Genomic DNA, 17,876 nt, shown 5'->3' on the forward strand with positions numbered 1-17,876 from the left:
CTATAGCAAGTTTTGGAAAGATCATGTTCAACATGTTGATAAAGTGCTCATACTATTGGAAAAGAAACAATTATATGCAAAACCTCCAAATGTTTCTTTGGAATACAAGAGGTGGAATACTTGGGTCATATTGCATCTCATGAAGGTGTTAAGGTAGACCCTCAACAACAACAATTTCTCCAAATCTTAAAGGATAACCTCACTTTGGCACAGAATCAAATGAAACAACAGGCAGATCAACATCGCAGCGAAAGAAGTTTTGATATAGGCGATTGAGTATTTTTACGAATACAACCATACAAACAAATGTCCCTCAAGTAAGCTAAGAAGGATAATAAATTATCACCAAAGTACTATGGTCCTTACAAGGCACTGCAAAAGATTGGTACTATGGCATACAAATTGGAGCTTCCTGCATCTTCCCAAGTGCCCCTAGTTTTCCATGTTTCATGCTTAAATAATTTTATAAGTGACAAGCTCCCAGTTCAAACAATATTGTCAGAACTTGACGAGGAAGGAAAAATCATATTAGAACCTGAAGCAATCATGGAAACAAGAACCTGATAGCTACGAAATCGATCAATTTCAGAGTATCTCATCAAGTGGGAGAAATTACCCACTGAAGATTCAACATGGGAGGATGAGAATTTTAAACAGAAGCATCCAGAACTACTCAAGCATTGAGGACAACACTTTTTGAATGAGAGGGGCATATTAGGTCCCTATACTACTAGTGTAACCCCTTATTGTTATTAGTGCAACCCCCTTATTATATTGGTGTGCCCATGTAGTCCCCATATTGTTATTATTGTGATCCATAGAAGCCCACTATTGCTATTATTGTGCCCTTACATTATTATTTTTATGTTGGATTTGATTACATTGTGACCCCTTAGACTCCTATATATAGAAAGGAGGTCTTTTCATTTGTATCATCAAATAATTTTTCATTTGTGTAATGTAAAGGAGGTTTCCCCCTCGAAGAGGTTGATTTCTAAGACATTGATCTTTCTTTTCTATCTTTTTGTGAGCTAGTTTCATAAAAAAATGACCTCCCATTTCCTCTCTAGAATCGCAATCTGTTGTATCAGTCCATCTAGATGTTTTCATTGTTCTTTCACTCACCGACTATCAAAACATCTAGCCACTAATGCTACTACATCTCTCTTTAGATTCATCCAATAGTAAAATCTCTTCACTGCAGTTAATTTCTTCTGATAACTTGGGTGACCTAAATAAGGTTTCACATGAAACTCCCTCAAGATCACCTTCTTGAGCTCACCGTTATCTAATACATATATCCTGTCTCTGAATCTAACCAAAACATCTTCCATGAGACAATAATCCATATCCTGTGCACCTGCAACTATACATGTACCATCATCTATACTCTACCTGTACTATCACTTGTACCTATGCTCTGTTGTAACCTGTGCACAATATCCAAATATCTGACGTCCTGTTGACCTACCTGCAAGATCCTATCCTGTAAATGTATCCCATTGGAGCTCATAACTACTAAATGATTTACCTGTATTCGCCTACTAAGAGCATCAACCACTTTTCTATCTTTTCCTCTGATATATCGGATCTCAAAATCAAACTCACTAATCGTATCCAACCACTGGGCCTTCCTACCATTCAGATTCATTTGGTCAAATAGATATCACAAACCACTATGATCACTCATCAATTGAATTCTCCTACCTAGAAGGTAGTGTCTCCACATATTAAATGCATGTATAGTCATTGCTAGCTCAAGATCATGTGTGGGGTAGTTCTACTCGTGCTCATTTAGTTTCTGTGACTCTCATTTAGTTTCTGCGACTCATAGTATACCACCTGTCCATCTTGCATAAGGACTCCACCAAGTCCCTTCTTGCAAGCATCTCTTTAGCATTAGCGCATGTGTCAAAAACTACTTAATCTTCTCAAAACTAACCTCACACTCCTCTGTCCATTTGAAATTCTTACCTTTCCTCTATAATTATGTGATAGGATAAGCAATATGTGAGATGTTCCTGCTGAACCTCCTATAATAGCTTACCAACCCCATGAAATATCTCACCTCATCCACATTATTAGGACCTACCCACTCCATGATGACTCTTTTCTAGATCTACTACAATGCCCTCCTTGGAGACAACATGCCCCAAGTATTGTACCTTAATCTGAAAGAAACTACACTTGTTGAGCTCAGCATACAAATGATGCTCTCTCAACAACCTCAACACTGCTGCTAAATTTTCAACATGCTCTTCCTTGTTTTTAGAATATACCAGTATATCATCAATGAACATAATAACAAACTTATCCAACTACGAATGCAACACACTATTCATCAAACACATAAATGTAGCTGGAGAATTAGTTAAGCCAAATGGAACTACAACAAACTCATAGTGCCCATACTTGGTCCTGAATGTGGTCTTGTAAATTTCCTCCTCTTTGATGTGTACCTGATGATATCCGAATCTCAAGTCGATCTTAAAGAACACTATTGCTCCCTTCAGCTGATCGAACAAGTCATCAATGCTCAATAACAGATACCTAGTTTTGATATTCATTTTGTTCAAATGCATGTAATCTCTGCATAATCTAAGTGTTACATATTTATTCTTCACGAACAATAAAGGTGTGCCCCATGGTGACACACTTGGCCTAATGTATCCTTTGTCCAAAATTTCCTTCAATTTCAACTTTAACTCAACCAACTCATGTGTGCTCATCTTGTAAGGTGATTTTTATGCTGGAGTTTCCCTTGCTACTAAATTAATAGAAAAGTCTACCTCCCTGTGAGGTGGAAACTCTGTAACATCCTTAAGAAATACATCCTTGAACTGCTGTAAAACTGGGTAACTACTCAACACATCTATATCCTCAACTTCCTTACCCTTATCACTAGAAATTTGTATTATGAATAACTTACACCCTTTCATGCAACTACGTTTTTCTTGCATAGCTGTCACCATTCTAACTAATGTAGCTTTCTTCTTACCCTATAAGACTCTTGGTTCTCCATTGTCATCAATACAGTCAATGGATTTGTCATAACAGTCTACCTTGGTTTTATGAAGATATAACCAGTCCATGCCCAACAACATATTGTATGAACCCAATGGTAATACATTCAAATGTACTACAGTAGGCATACCATTCAAGTCAAATCACTAGTAGAAAATGAGAAATTAGTGACTAGGTGACTAAAAGCGTTAGTCACTGTAGCTTTTCCAAGTGAAATACTACTAGAAATTAGCAATCTTAAGTGACCCAACTAAAAATGACTAACATAAACGACTAGTTTAATCCCAAGTTAAAATATATGACTAGCTAATAAGTAATACAACTAAAAATGACTAACATGAATGATCAATTTAGTCTAGGAACAAAAATATGACTACTTAACAAGTACTACAATAATACGAATTATTCATTTATGTTAATCATTTTTATTGTCACTTCAATAATCTAAACTTACAAATGATAAGGAATTTAGATGCTGTTGAAAGATTATACTTCCTTAAACACTTATTTAATGATAGAAATTTGATAGTTTCTATTTTGACAATTATTAAAGATGAATTAGGTGCCCAAATGTAATGTACCTTAAAAAAACATACTATTTTTTTTCCATACCCTATAACAAAGAATATTACTCCTTTACACCATGTTCACAAGGCTCCTACTTGTTTTTGGTTTCACTTACTCTTATACCATGATATTGGTTATTCCTTTATGATTTTCTCAGAAAACCATACCATGATATTGGTTATTCCTTTATGATTTTCTCAGCAAACCATACCATGATATTGGATATTCCTTTATGATTTTCTTAGCAAACCATACTTCTCCCTTTATGAGATTTATTAGTATCTATAAAAAAAAATAGTTTATAATGACTTTGGTTTTTTTACCATAGATTGTTTTTCCTAACTTATATGAAACCCTTAACCACCTCCAGTTTAATTTAGAGCTATCTATATCTTCTTATGGTTATACATTCTGTTCACCCTAGGGAAAGAGTTTGTCATCGGCACATCATTACTAAATTCTTGTCCAAATGGTGACCTTGGCTGACATGTATATGGTTATAGTTTTGGAAATGTTAACTATGATGGTCATACTTTCATTTTAAAATGCATCCAAAGCAGAGATGGAGAATATAAATCTTGTCATCATTTCTTTCCTACTAAATCTATGATCCATTTTCCATTGATTCTAGTTTTCTGCACTCACAAGAAATGGTGAGCATAGAGCCCACCAATGAAAATGTCGCAAATCATAGAAGCTCCATGAAACCAAGTGCCTGCAGAGAAAATTCATAGGGCTTAAACAATTTAGAAGCCCTACAATCTAATGGGTTTTTGAGAGATCTCAAGAGAGGTGCAGAAGGAGAGGGTCATTTGGATTGCAGACATGGAGGCTGTTATAGCCTAAATCTACCTCAGGCTGAGAAAGGCAGGTCTAGGGTAACATCAAACTACGCTTAACCTGGTAGCTAGCCCTACCAGGTCAGGAGAGGGCTCTCTCCTTGTCAATCTCTAAGAAAATATGGAAAGTAATACTTGAAATGACTGATATGAATACTAATTTTAGGCTAGGTATATGCTCAGATGAATTTGATTGATTTTAATGGTTGTTTGCTAGATTAGATGAGGAAGGCATCTTTGGGTCCAGGAAATGAACTTAGATTTATAGAGGTTTCTATGGGGCGAGGTAGTCAAGTGTTTTAGCACTTTGAAATGAGTGTGATGGTGAGTCTAAAGACTAGTGAGGAGTTGTAGAAGGCATGCAAGTTTCATGAGTCCTCTTCAATCAGCAGAAAACATTTAAAACTAAGTAAACCCCAAGGCAGAGCACTAAAACACCAATGGATTCCACCCTTTACTCTTGATTCATTTAGTTATGCAGAAAAAGAGAGATGATGGAACATATACACATAAGATAAACTAAATAACATAGAAAAGAAAACAATGCTAAATCACATTACCACAAGAATCCCACAAAATGCTGCAAAACCCTGGTTCATTTCCTTGCCAAACTGCAGAAGTGATTTACAAAGTAGCTCAATGCATCCACAAGAGTCCAACCTTAAAAAATGACTAAGAAATTAAAAGATATAGGCATCAAACCACCTATGCTAGCCATTAGGGGTCGAATCCATGAGTCAATGAGCTGTTTTAACAAGATCTAAACTAGGAACTGAAAAATAGGCAGTGGAACAACTTGCCTCTAAAACTATGGAAACTGATTCATTCATCCTCAAACCAACTCTAACTGATGTATCTACCTCCTTAAGTCATTTTTCATCATATTTACATCATGTTACATCAATTTACATCAAATTTCATCATTAATTGACCAAGAGATAAGAAAAGGTCAAGCTAACAGCAAACTGGGTGAAATTCTGAACAAACAGGCAAAACTGGCAAATTTTCCTCCTATGCGCTGCACCATTGATCCTATGCCTAGTGCTTTTTCTAGGCCAGTTTTAGAAGACTTTCTGAAGTCCAAATTAGGTGCAGAATAGCTCATTGGAAATTTTGGTGAGTCTACTTTCCAAGACAACTTAAATTTTTAGATTTGGAGTCCATTCCCCCCCCCCCCCCCGAAAAAAAAATGGAATCTCCCAAGACTTCTTCCTATGTGGCAAAAAAGTGGAAGAGAGGGCACTTTTTGGGTGTTTTTGGCCCTTTTGGAGGTCCAGAACTTATCAAAATTTCTCATCCATCTCGCATAACTTTTCATGTTGATTCCAAAAATGTAAACTTTTTTGGAAATGGAAGCCCCCATCAAAAGCGTAGCGCTGGTGGCGCTACGCACCTACTGAAAAAACCTGTGTTTTGCTTCAAAATTTTCAAAAATGACAAAAACTTCACCAAATTTCTTGAAATTTGGCATGAGTGATCCTTTTTATGTGCTTTGTTGGGCCAATGATGCTTCGCCCAAGATCTTGAGCTTATCTTTCTCCTTTTTTCTTCTCAAAGCTCTCTTTAGTTTCGCCTTTAACCTCTTCACCTTTGTTCTACAAATCTTATTCTAGGTTAAGTAGTGATAGGCCATATGGTGCAACATTCTCTTTTCCTTGTTAGCTTTCTCAAGCAATTTCTCTAGATGAATGTTTGTCCTCTCTAACCATGATTCTTGGTCAGCCTCAATTTCTTCCTCAAGGGGTGTCATTTTGGTTTTTTTCTTTTTGCCACTTGCCAGTTTTCTCTGATTGTGTGCAGCGCCATGATTGTTGTTTTGTCCTCCAGTTGCTTGTTCTCTTGTTCAAGTTAATGTCCATTTAGCTCTCTCAAGGTCAAGTGATAAGGCCCTAATTTCAGCCTCCTTCTCTCTGATGATCATATCCTTGAGTCTTGAGCTTTGAGGGCCCAAATCAATGTCATCCTCCTCAACCAAGACAAAATCTTTGTCTTTCCCTTCAGAAGGGCCTTCATCATGCACCTGTTGCTTTCCTTTGTCTTTGTCTTGTACCTGCTCAGCTGAAGAAGAAGGCAAAGCCCCCTTCACCCCTAGTGAAGATAGCATTTTCATGTGAACCGGCGAAGAAAACGAGACCCCTTCCACCCCTGGTGAAGATAGTACTCATTTGGCAGCAGCAAAAAGTCTCTTGGTGCCTTTTTGATAAGTGACAAACATTGGCACAGCTGTGGTTTCAGTCTCATGAACATCTAGCTATCTAGAAGGCCCTCCTTCTTCTTGAAGCACCGATGGAATCACTGGAGGGCCTTTGAAAATATCATGCGCAATGAAGGTATGTCATGGTATGTTCAGCAAGATTAGCTGATGCAAAACAACAATTTTGATCAGAGAGAAGTGGTAAATGCTGTTGAACTGCTGAGGAAAAGGTTTCCTTTGCACATATAGAGCCATCTTCTCAATATTCCTGCAGATAAAGTATGGGAGGTTCATCATCCTCACTCTTGTGAAATGCATCAACAATCTGACATGGTAGGTATAGAGACGAGAAAACCTCCCTTCACAGGTGAAATACTTGATGATGAGTTTCATGAGAGGAACATAAGTGTCCTGCAAGTATTTGAAAGGAAAAACCCTGCTGATTTGCCTCTGATAACCAGCCTTGATGTAAGGCTCATAATGCTCTCTGCCCACATGCTGCCCCTTATTCCATTGTTCACCTACATTAGGGATGCCTGTTGCTACTGCAATAGTTTTAGGTGTCAAGGTGAAAGAGACACCAACTAGGTTCACCTAGTCAATATGAAGAGGAAGAACAAACAACCTAGCCAGCTCATGATGATACTTCACCCTTTCTACCATTTCACAAAACTAATAACAAGATTGATGTTTAAAACGGGCTATAGCAAGAGGACAAGCAAGTAATTATGTAAAGTGGTGAGCTCCTCCCGGATATGTTTTCCTACTTTATGTGGTTTTCTAGGCACATGGGCTTCTTGGGAAGAATCACTAACAGTTTCATCATCCCTCTCATATGCTGAGTCTGTCTCCATGCTTGTGAATTTGGAGTGAAAACTGATGAGTATGAAGAGATTTTAAAAGTATGAGGGTGAACAATTTATGTAGGAAATGCTTACTATTTTTCTTTTGGGAAATGAGGGAATGACTGATATTATGACTATAAATGAGGGTTTTGATGGTGGAAGGAATGTAATGAGGGAATAGGAAATGGGAATTAGGGTTTTGGGAATGTATAGGGTTAGGGTTTTGTAATAGGGAATGAGTGCCAATGATTTTGGGAGAGGTAAAGAGGAAGGGATTTAGGGAAATTTAGTGTGAGGGAATGGGGTGTAGAAAAATAATCAAAGGGGAATAAAAATAGTAGAAGACAATACCCTATGCAAATTTTGCAAGCCAATTTAGAGACAGCTAGGGTTTAGTGTTTTTGACATGCAAATCACCACCACTGATGAAAAATTGCTTACTAGATAGGATGAGAGGCTTCACTTACTTGCTGAGAGGTTAATTGTGAATTTGGAGGCAGAGGAAGATGATGAAAATTGATTTGAAGCTCAATAGGCAGGTGCGTAGCACTGCCTCCCAGGTGCGTAGTGCACTTTGTATGCGTAGCGCCTAAACAAAATTCAGTGTAAAACCTGCGCCAGGTAGGTGCGTAGTGCCAGTGTAATTTCCAGTTTTTTTCTCAGTTTCGCCTCTTTCTCCCAAAAACATGATTTTTCCCTTTGAGCTCACTCACTTGCAAAAAATGAAGACCTTCAAATACATAGATGAGCTTTATATCCCCTTGGCTTTAATTTTTCATTTAACAAACCCACTTTCCTAAAGTCTTATTCACTTTTGCTTTAAAAACTCTGTTTTTCATTTGCAGTTTGACTCTTCTTGATCACTTGATGAACTAATGCATTGATGTTTTGTTTCTTGCAGTGGCTGGAGTTGGCAAGGTGACCAAGGGCAGTAGCTAGAACTTATTACATATAGAAAACACTTTAAATTACATAAAAGTTGTACATAGAATAAAAATCCTATTTTCACCTCAAAACAAAGTTTTGAGGTAAAAACTATTTATTGAGCATATCATCAGTAATTTTATGATCTTATGAACTTACAAAATCTCCTCATGTGCCTGCTGACCTTTTATTGACTTTTGGATGACCATGGTGGAAAACCCTAGACCTAGTGAGACCTAAAACCCTAAAACTGGCTTTTGCAAATGAAATGACACAAAATGACAATATATGACCTAAACATGTGAAAACAGGCCAATAGGTAAATGTCATGAGGGAAATTACCAATGAACCACTACCATCAGTTGATCCATGACCTAATGGAATGCAGCTGATCGGATGGGACACCTAATATGCATGCAAAAAGAGAAATTTGATCACTGATGAAGGGATGAAGATACCAACACTAACAGAGGCTGAATGGTGGGAGATTTCCAGTGAAGGTGGAAATGAAGAGGAAGCCCCCTCGGTCTCTACACATATCGAAGTTCACTATGAGAACACCATGACTAACTAAAAACATAAACATATATTGCTGCATTATCATCATTAGGGTATTGAGACCTCTTTTTCTATTTACAGTCTTATTTTTATGTTCTCTTAATCATTCACCCATGGGATTCTAAATTTTGAATTTCAAGCTTTAAATTTCATTGCTTTATTATTGGTGATATTTGTTGTTAGATTTCCCAATCCATAACATGTATATATTTTGCGACTAGTGACCCATTGTTTTTTACTACAAACTTATTGCCCTATAGAAATCGATTATGTAATTATAGTTCTATGGCCTTGGAGGGAAATCATTTTGTTGTCTTCGTATGGAAGCATTCAAATATGGATCTAGGAAGGAATAGACTTAGGTTTAGGGTTCAAGGGGCTAATTCAGTCAATGTCTATCTAGATATGCCTTTAAAGACCAGTTTGAATTGATCACTTATTTAGTTGTGAGAGTAGAAACCATGATTATCAAAAAAATTGTATGTGGCTGGTGGTGGACCTCCCAAACCAATGCAAGAATGTGTGCTCCTAATAAGAATAGTTATATGTGAGTCCAACTCAAAATAAAATTAAAATCTATTGAATCAAGATATAACTTTGGCTAAATATTGGAAAATTTTCACAAGTGGTTGAACTCGCCAATAAAGTTGGAATAGTACCGAGAAGATCGGCATCCCAGCTGCACAAGGGATGCAATTAACAAATCAAGAACTAGGCAAAATTTCACTTCCTCCTCGAGACATATTTGTTGGATCATTTTTTGGGTGGGAAGGTGATCTTGAGACTACCTTCAATCACCTAGACCACTTAGAATGAACTTGCAAATGGATATCTTGTGACGATCAAAATTTGTAGATATCCCAAGACAGTGAGAACATGGGTGCCTAATAAGCATGGAGTTATGCTTGAGCCTTGAACTTTAATAGCTCAAATTTTTAAAAATAATATTATATACAGAAACATCCATTTTTCTTTTCCTCTTTTGTTGTGTGATGAACAAGAAAGTGTAGAACATTAATAAATTTTGTTGGTTGATAAAGGAGGCTTGATGGAACATAATACATAGGATACAACAATAGAAACTATTTTTTTGGATTTGTGAATGTACCACTGCAATGGTGATACAAATAGTGTTTACCAGTATTACTACTTGGTAATTTAAACTAAATTAGCACTTACAAAAAATGAAAAAAGGTGGTATGTAATGATAGTTGATAATCTTGACAATAGTTTGTGTTAAAATCAATGAACTAAACCATTTATGATTTAGCTTCTGTGAGATATGCCACAAAACCTTGCGGCCTCACAAGAGGTTTGCCACAGATGTTGCCAACACTTTTACCATGGAGTCAAACTGTGAGCTAATAATCCTAAAAATATATTGAGAAAATGATTGATTAAAAAATTATTTGCATAAGATGTTTAATGTAGTTAAAATTTTTAAGTACAACCAATAAACACAATAGGATGCAGCTTATGATTTCTCATTACATCCATTCTAGCGTGGGAATGGAATTTCAAGTTTCCGAGAGTACATCCTTGTGGCCCAACATTTTTATTTATTGTAACAAAGCACTTGCGATATAACCCTGGTCAGTGTTAACAATTTTAATGACTGATAATACTCCATTTCTAGAAAAAAACTGGATATGATATCAGAAAACAATGCCCTCAATTATGAAATTCAACGTTATAGTATATTTTCTGAAAGATTAATAAGCTATTGGAAAGATTAATAACATATGCTTTCAACAGGTGAATTGTATTAAATAAAATTTATACAATGCTAACACAAAGTGTTTCTAGTAGAAACTCAACATACTTCTGACATGTTTTTTGTATGTCATTTTCTATATTTGTAAATAGATTTAACTATCTTATGATTTAGTTCATGTTTCACATATATTGATTGGTATTTTATGCAATTTTGATTGCGTAGATGCTTGTAAGATATTGGTGTTGAAATCTATTACTGATTGTAGAGTTGGTTGTCTTTTGAACATGGCTCACCACTTGATGCTACTATTTACACTTGCTTGGGCAATGATAATGGAAACAAGAAGAAGTTGTATAAGGCTTATGGGTTTTTACAAGAAAGGGATTTGTCATGACTGCGGAAATTACAATGTTCTAATCAAAGTTATGATGGTTCTACACAAACCAGATGAAGCCACTAATTTTTTCGAGGAAGTGAGCCATTATGGGTTTCAACCTACCATTCACACCTATAACATGGTGATGAAATTATATTTCTGTGAAAGGAACCTTGAGATGGGTTTCACTATATGGGATCAGATGGCTCAGAAAAACTATTGTTCTGATGTTAATTCTCACACTGTGTTCTTTTGAGGGTTGATCAGGGAAGGCATATTTGAGGAGGCTTGTGCCTATATAGAAACCATGATTGACAAAGTTACGAAGGTTCCATGTTTTTATTACGACAAATTCCTCGTTGATTTTTCAAGAGTAGATAGACCTAATATATTTGAAGAACTTGTAGCAAAGATGAAGTGTAGCAAACCCCCCCCCCGTTACAATTCTAGACAATTATTATTATTATTATTATTATTTTAAATGTGTCAATTCCAAAGAGTATTAGCACATAGGTGAGATTTCTTCCACTTAAATAGAACAAGCACAATTGAAATATAGAACATACATGGGAATCAATTATTGGCTAATCTATGGTTCCTTCTAAGCAAAATGGTTGCAGATAAGTAAGAATTGTATCTGTGTACAACGTGTCTTCCAAAACTTAATGAGATCAACATGAAGATGGTTTCATGATTTCTTCTATAGTATGCCATGAATCTAACCCTGATAGGATTATAGCATAGTAGGTAATAAAACCTCACACTAATCTATCTCAGTTGAGCTCCATTACACAAGCCTGTGGTCATGTAAAATCCTCGCTTGTCCATGGAAGTGGTTGAAATCCTACCATGTCAATGCAATTATTTTTGGGACTGGTGTATTCTATAAGTTAACTAATGTGGCATTTTTCAAATTAGTGACCAAGTGCATAGACTATAGACTTGTTTCAATTTCTACCTCTGATAGCTCTATACTACTTATGTTACTCTATCCTACTACAATATTATCAATCCATTATTATTCAAAAAACAACATTACAACAACTAATATACAATTTACCTACACTCATTGTCAAGGCAACACATATACTCAAACTCTCTTTTAGACTATTTAATAATGTGCTCCTCCTCATCCTTTTATATTCTAAGAAGGTATGTATGGGTAATAGATACACCATACGACAAATTCATGTTTCTTTGAGATGGGAAGTCATCATGAAATCATGTGAAATCATTAAGATTAGATTAATCGATGAAGGAACAACCATTGTCCAAATTATCCTTCAAAAAACTTGTACTATTACCCTTACTATCATTCAACCTATGACATTGGTTGGAATTCAATTTAGTGCAGGTCAACAAAATGTTACATGTGAGATTCAACTATTTTCTAGGTAAGCACCACGTGACCAAAAGCTTAATCCATTATCAATTCTTTCCATACGTCCTTTCCTATATGGAATACACTCAACTAATAAATGGGGAATTAATATTATCTTCTTGAATTTATTTCCATTTCACAGTAATTCCATTAAATTTGGTAATTTTTAAGAGATCTAGTGCAGGCACCATTTAGCTAACAAATTCTTGGCATAAAGGAAAATTTTGTGCATGAAGAAATTGGAGAAAAATAAGGAAATAGATAACCCAAGAAAATACACCTGATATTGCAATTTCTTTGAGACACATTCAAGGAGATGGTATGCTGATATGGTTAAAAGAAGAGACAACCTACAACACTGTCTTACCTTTGTTTACCCAACTAAGTTGAGGTGTGAAGGGCATCAACTGAATTTATTCACATAAAAATATCAGTCACAAAGGAGTAATAGACTAAATCATTATATCAGGTGGCATGAGAAAGGACCACAGGGTTATCAAACACTCCAAGTACTTAATGTATCACATATATTCAAGATATAATAGTTAAATATGAATGTCATGCAATGTTATGAAACAATCCCTTAAGGTGACAAATCATTCTTGCAACCTCTATAACCCCAACCTTAGGGAAACTAGGGTTTTATGAGTATTTCACAAGAATTTATATGTCATATGGTTATTATTATTAACTTTTGCACTAATAATAATGTAATTTCCAAACCACACATAATACTATAATGATAACCTCTGTCAAGTACATTCTATCATGCAATATAGAAAGTTACACACACATAAAGTATGGATATAATGGTATATAACAGTTAGTAAGGTAATCAACTCGGTTGGAACTACGATGGGCATTGGGGTATAGACACTAATTCCCCCCCCAGCCATTGACAAACTACCAATATAGTTTTCACCCCCTAGCTTATGAAGACTATCCAAATGCCCAAGATTCCAAGGATTCTAGAGGTAAGCTTCCTCCACCCTACAGTTTGTGTGGGACTCTAGAGATGTGTATATCCACCCACCAATAGGTATGGGATTCCAAAGGTTTCTATCCCCACCCACTAGTTAGTTTGGGATTCCAGAGATGTCTATCTCCACCCACTAATCATTATAGGGACTCTAGAGATATCTATCTCCACCCATTAACCAGTAAGGGACTCCAAAGAGAAATATCTCCACCCTTTGAAGTTTAATCAGAAAGGGGCTCTAGTGGTCAATGTATCCACCCTTTAAGCAATAGGGATTCCAAAGATCAATGTCTCCACCCTTTAAGAAATAGAGGTTTTAGAGATCAATGTCACCGCCCTTTAGGAAACAGGGATTCCAGAGATATTGTCTCCACCCTATCTTTACTCAAGTTTTCTATTTCCACCTCGAGACCAGTACTAGTTTAGAGTTCAGTCTATCCCTTTAACTCAACCCATTTAAGAATTATATCTTCCTTTACAATTTATGTTACAAAGAAACCTTCGGTGGGGTTGTCACAAGGTCCTGGGTACACAGCGTGGCATGCAAATACCATAATAGAAGACATCATCAATTCCATTCAACCACACACTTTATGAGGCTAGATCAAGATAAATTAAGTGTATATGGGAGAATAATTTCAGGTAAAGGATTGAAGAACTAGACAGGATAACTAAGCACTAAGCAGATTCCAAGTGTCTTCACACATGAGATACTTATCTATGATATCTACGATATAACTGCTCTGGGCTTGTATATTCCCTTTATGGAATTTTTGGAGCTTATGTAGCCCTCTGGGACCTTACGATAGGTCCACTTGAAAATTTCAGTCCTAAGAACATCTTAGATGCTGAGGCTAGGAGTCATTTAACTCCACACAATCTGATATGCAAAATAGTAAAAATATTGTAGGCATATGGTTACTTAACCCCCGCATAACCGATATGAAAATAGAAACAGGTATGCCATAGCAAGCGTTCTAGTACAATAGAAAGAAAATTAGTTATGCAACCAACACAACTTAGTACAAGGCAATTCGATATGAAAACGGCCCAATAACAAGGGAACGAGTTATAGGCTAGTTGCTAAAATATGTACATACAACGTCACATAATACAACAATAACGGAGAGATTTCATTTCTCTAAAATTTTCTATAGGTTTATGAAAATAACCTATGGAAATATATATCTATGCTCTGTTGTATCCCTCTTGATGTTGTCACGACAAGACCAGGCTCCCTCCCTTGTGCAATATATTCCCCAGCTTCGTTCCTCAATTGCTAACTATCCCTTTGCATTACCTAGGATTTCTTCTCTCTTCTTTCCCATCGTTCCCTTGTCATCCTCATTTCCCACTTTTCCGACAATCATCCTCCACCTCCTGCTAGTTAGGCTAGGTCCCTAACTCCTATATCTTTCTGCAATTTGGCTCCTTTGCGTTTCTGGTGTTTTTGTTATGCACATCACCCTGTTACAAACCATTTGGGCACATCACTCCCATCATTCAGATCAGTACTTTTAGGGCTCATCAAACCCTAATTCAGTTGCTACATGCCCTAGAAAAGTCATCACTTTGAATTACTCCTTCCCTGAGAGTTTCATGGCCTGAATCCCTCCAGAAATGCCTCCTTGAGGGACCCGCATAGCCTTGGTCAGGGGTAAGTGCGCTTCAGTGCATGTAGGCCCATGTTAGGGTACATTTCATAGCACCTAGGCCCACTTTGACCTGCGCTAGGCGAGATTGAGCGAAATCCTCATAAGGTTCTCGGAATATTCTTATCTTCTGGAGCCTTCTAGAAGATTTCCACACTTATCATCTCCTATGAGCTCGAAATTGGATAGGGAATGAGTTAAGTAACCTCCTATCCTCTCATCCCTTCCTCCATGGAAACTAACTCTATGTTTGGAAGGCCATTCAATACCCTCATTTATGACCAAACCTCCTCCATTTTCCTATAAATTGAGCACTCATCTAAGTGATCAGGGGCTAGACTTTGAGAATTTGTAAGGAGATACTGTTGGTGTGAGGATTGAGATTGTAAGCAAGTATTGTTATTCTGCCAGACTATTGTGCTTTTGATGAGATGTTGGTTAGAACCCAAGTTGGAAGAGTGACAATGGATCAGACTTCATGGTTGTAATTCTTCCTTCTACTTAATAAAGTTGTTTACACCTTTTCCCCTATTGTTGTCTTATGTGTGATGATTATATGTGTAAATGCTTTAGATTCCATTTGCTTATAGTAGATAGATCCCTTGCTTTGATTTGTTTTTGTCCTCTATTTATGATTGCAGGTACTTTTCGAGTGGATTAAGTTCAAGAAGGAGCGATGGGAGCCAACAAAGGAGACAAAGGGAAAGCAAAAGATAACAAGTAGGTCCCTTGTCTTATTTATATTCTACAGAAAAAAGTTAAGAACTTTAAATCTGTTGTTCTAGGTGTAGCTACCCATCTAGGGAAATTGTGTTTATCCGTAGATGCAAAATTCCACATAAAAAATTGATGACTCCACTGGGGAACGATCATCATTTCAGGTAGCTTACCTTCATCCTATTACACCCTAGTAGACTTTACTTTCTTCCATTGATCTTGTTTCAGTCTTTTTTGAAGTGTTTTTTGGTAAAAATTGTGCTTGCAAGCCCCTAGGATGGCCTCTATGGCACCAACGCAGGTTTGGTCAAGAGACAGAGTGATGTAGAGAACCCTTGGCTTGAGGACAGTGCTCTGAAGCACATTGTCTCCCATTCAGGGTTGCGTTGATCCTCCTTAGGTTAAAAATCTCATCTTTGACTTGGTTCTTCCCAAATTTCCTTTTGTTTCTACTTGCTGAATGATCAATGATTGTTGTACTTCTGAAATCAATTTGTGTTTCCTCTCCTAGCCCTACTTTGGCCTTGATTGTTTAGTGTTTCTTAAATGATTTCTTTATCACTATCAATTCATTGTCAAAGTTAGTTTATATTCGATTAATCTTTGTTCAAAAGAAAGTGTCGTAAAAGTCTTCATTTCTTTCGAAACGGAACTGTCGTAAAGTCTTCATTCTTGAAAAAAGATTGATTGATTGTATGTGCATTAGTTTCCTTTTGTTCATCACAACATTAAGGGAATTGAAAAGAAAAACTTGCATTGTGCATTGAAAGAGTTTGTGTGTGCTCATAGGAATAGTTTAGGGAAATTGCATTAGATGTGCTCTTTGTTCTTTGATTAAAAGAATCTGATTGCTCTATCCCTACTAGCTAAGGTTTTCATTATTCAAATTGAATGAAAAGGATGCTTATCATATTAGTTGCATTCTAGGAATTTCAAATACATCATGTGGTGAACCTTGAAAGGCAAATTCTTAATCAAGATCAACTTAGAATTAACCTCAATTAACCTAATGGAGAATTTTCACCTAATGCAAAACCTTTAGAGGTTCTAGGCTAGAGACGTGTTTTGGCATTGTAAAACATAGCAGTTGTCTCTAACTTGTCTGCGATACATTCCAAGTGTGATACCTCATTCCATGTACGTGAGTATATCGTAGCTCGTCCATGTACCTTCAGGTATATAGGGCAGTGTTACAATACGTAAAGTATAAAGGAATTCTCTCACTATACGGTTTTGCATTAGACAGTGCTAATACGGATTAGGCCTCCATGAACTTTCGGGTATATATGGGAGGACAACACTAGATTGCTATCCATCCTTAGGTAACTGAGTCGGCTACCTTGTACACTATGATACATCGAACACAACATTTGTGGAGATTTCCTGCCCATACTTCTCATTTCGCCATGAGGTATTCTGTAGTTCACAGTCGCTTGGTAAATCTTTTGCCTAGCTTACCCCTTTTTGTTTTTTTTTTTTTTTTGTTGTAATAAAATCAATCAAAAATCATGAAGGAACATCAACCCTTACCCAGTCATTCGTGGAGGATAGCGAGTAAACCGCCTTTACTGCCTGAAGCTACACTTATCAGGTCAAAAGGGTCTCGTTTGACTAAATCCAGTACTTCACAAACTTCTGGTTCTTCATCTGAGTTACCAGAAATACCTATACCGGTAAGTACTGTGACCCCAGTTACTCCTAAAATTATTGGTACATCCATTATTGAAGTGTAATCTCCACAATTACCTTAGGAAACTAGAAATGAATCTAGTGAAACGGTAATCCAAGTTGTTCAACAGCAAGTTGATTACCAACTTGAAGTTGTTCAACAAGAAATTACTTCTGAACCTGAATCTGTTCAACTAGAAATTGATCCTGAACCTATCACTATTCAATCAGAAGTTAATTTGAACCAAAAGTTGTTCAAGAAGCCCAATCTGAATTTGTTCTTTTACTAGAACACTTGGATCTTGAGGTTGAACAATCAGAAGTTGTTACCATACTAGAAGAAGATCAACAGGTACATCATCAGACATCCATAACTATTGAGACTTCCTCTTTACCTCAGGAACAAATACTGGAAATATATTACGGACCTGATGG

The 17,876-nt window shown here is 36.6% G+C and overlaps 1 pseudogene; it reads left to right on the forward strand.

Moving 5' to 3' along the window:
* Positions 1-15,717, forward strand: part of LOC149230655 (uncharacterized) — a 185,691-nt pseudogene extending 169,974 nt beyond the window's left edge.
* Positions 15,718-17,876: the final 2,159 nt, after the last annotated feature.

The sequence above is a fragment of the Pinus tabuliformis genome, chromosome J, assembly GCF_031772625.1.
Source record: "Pinus tabuliformis cultivar Carrire ecotype Pingquan chromosome J, CPIR1, whole genome shotgun sequence".
Classification (NCBI taxonomy): Eukaryota; Viridiplantae; Streptophyta; class Pinopsida; order Pinales; family Pinaceae; genus Pinus; species Pinus tabuliformis.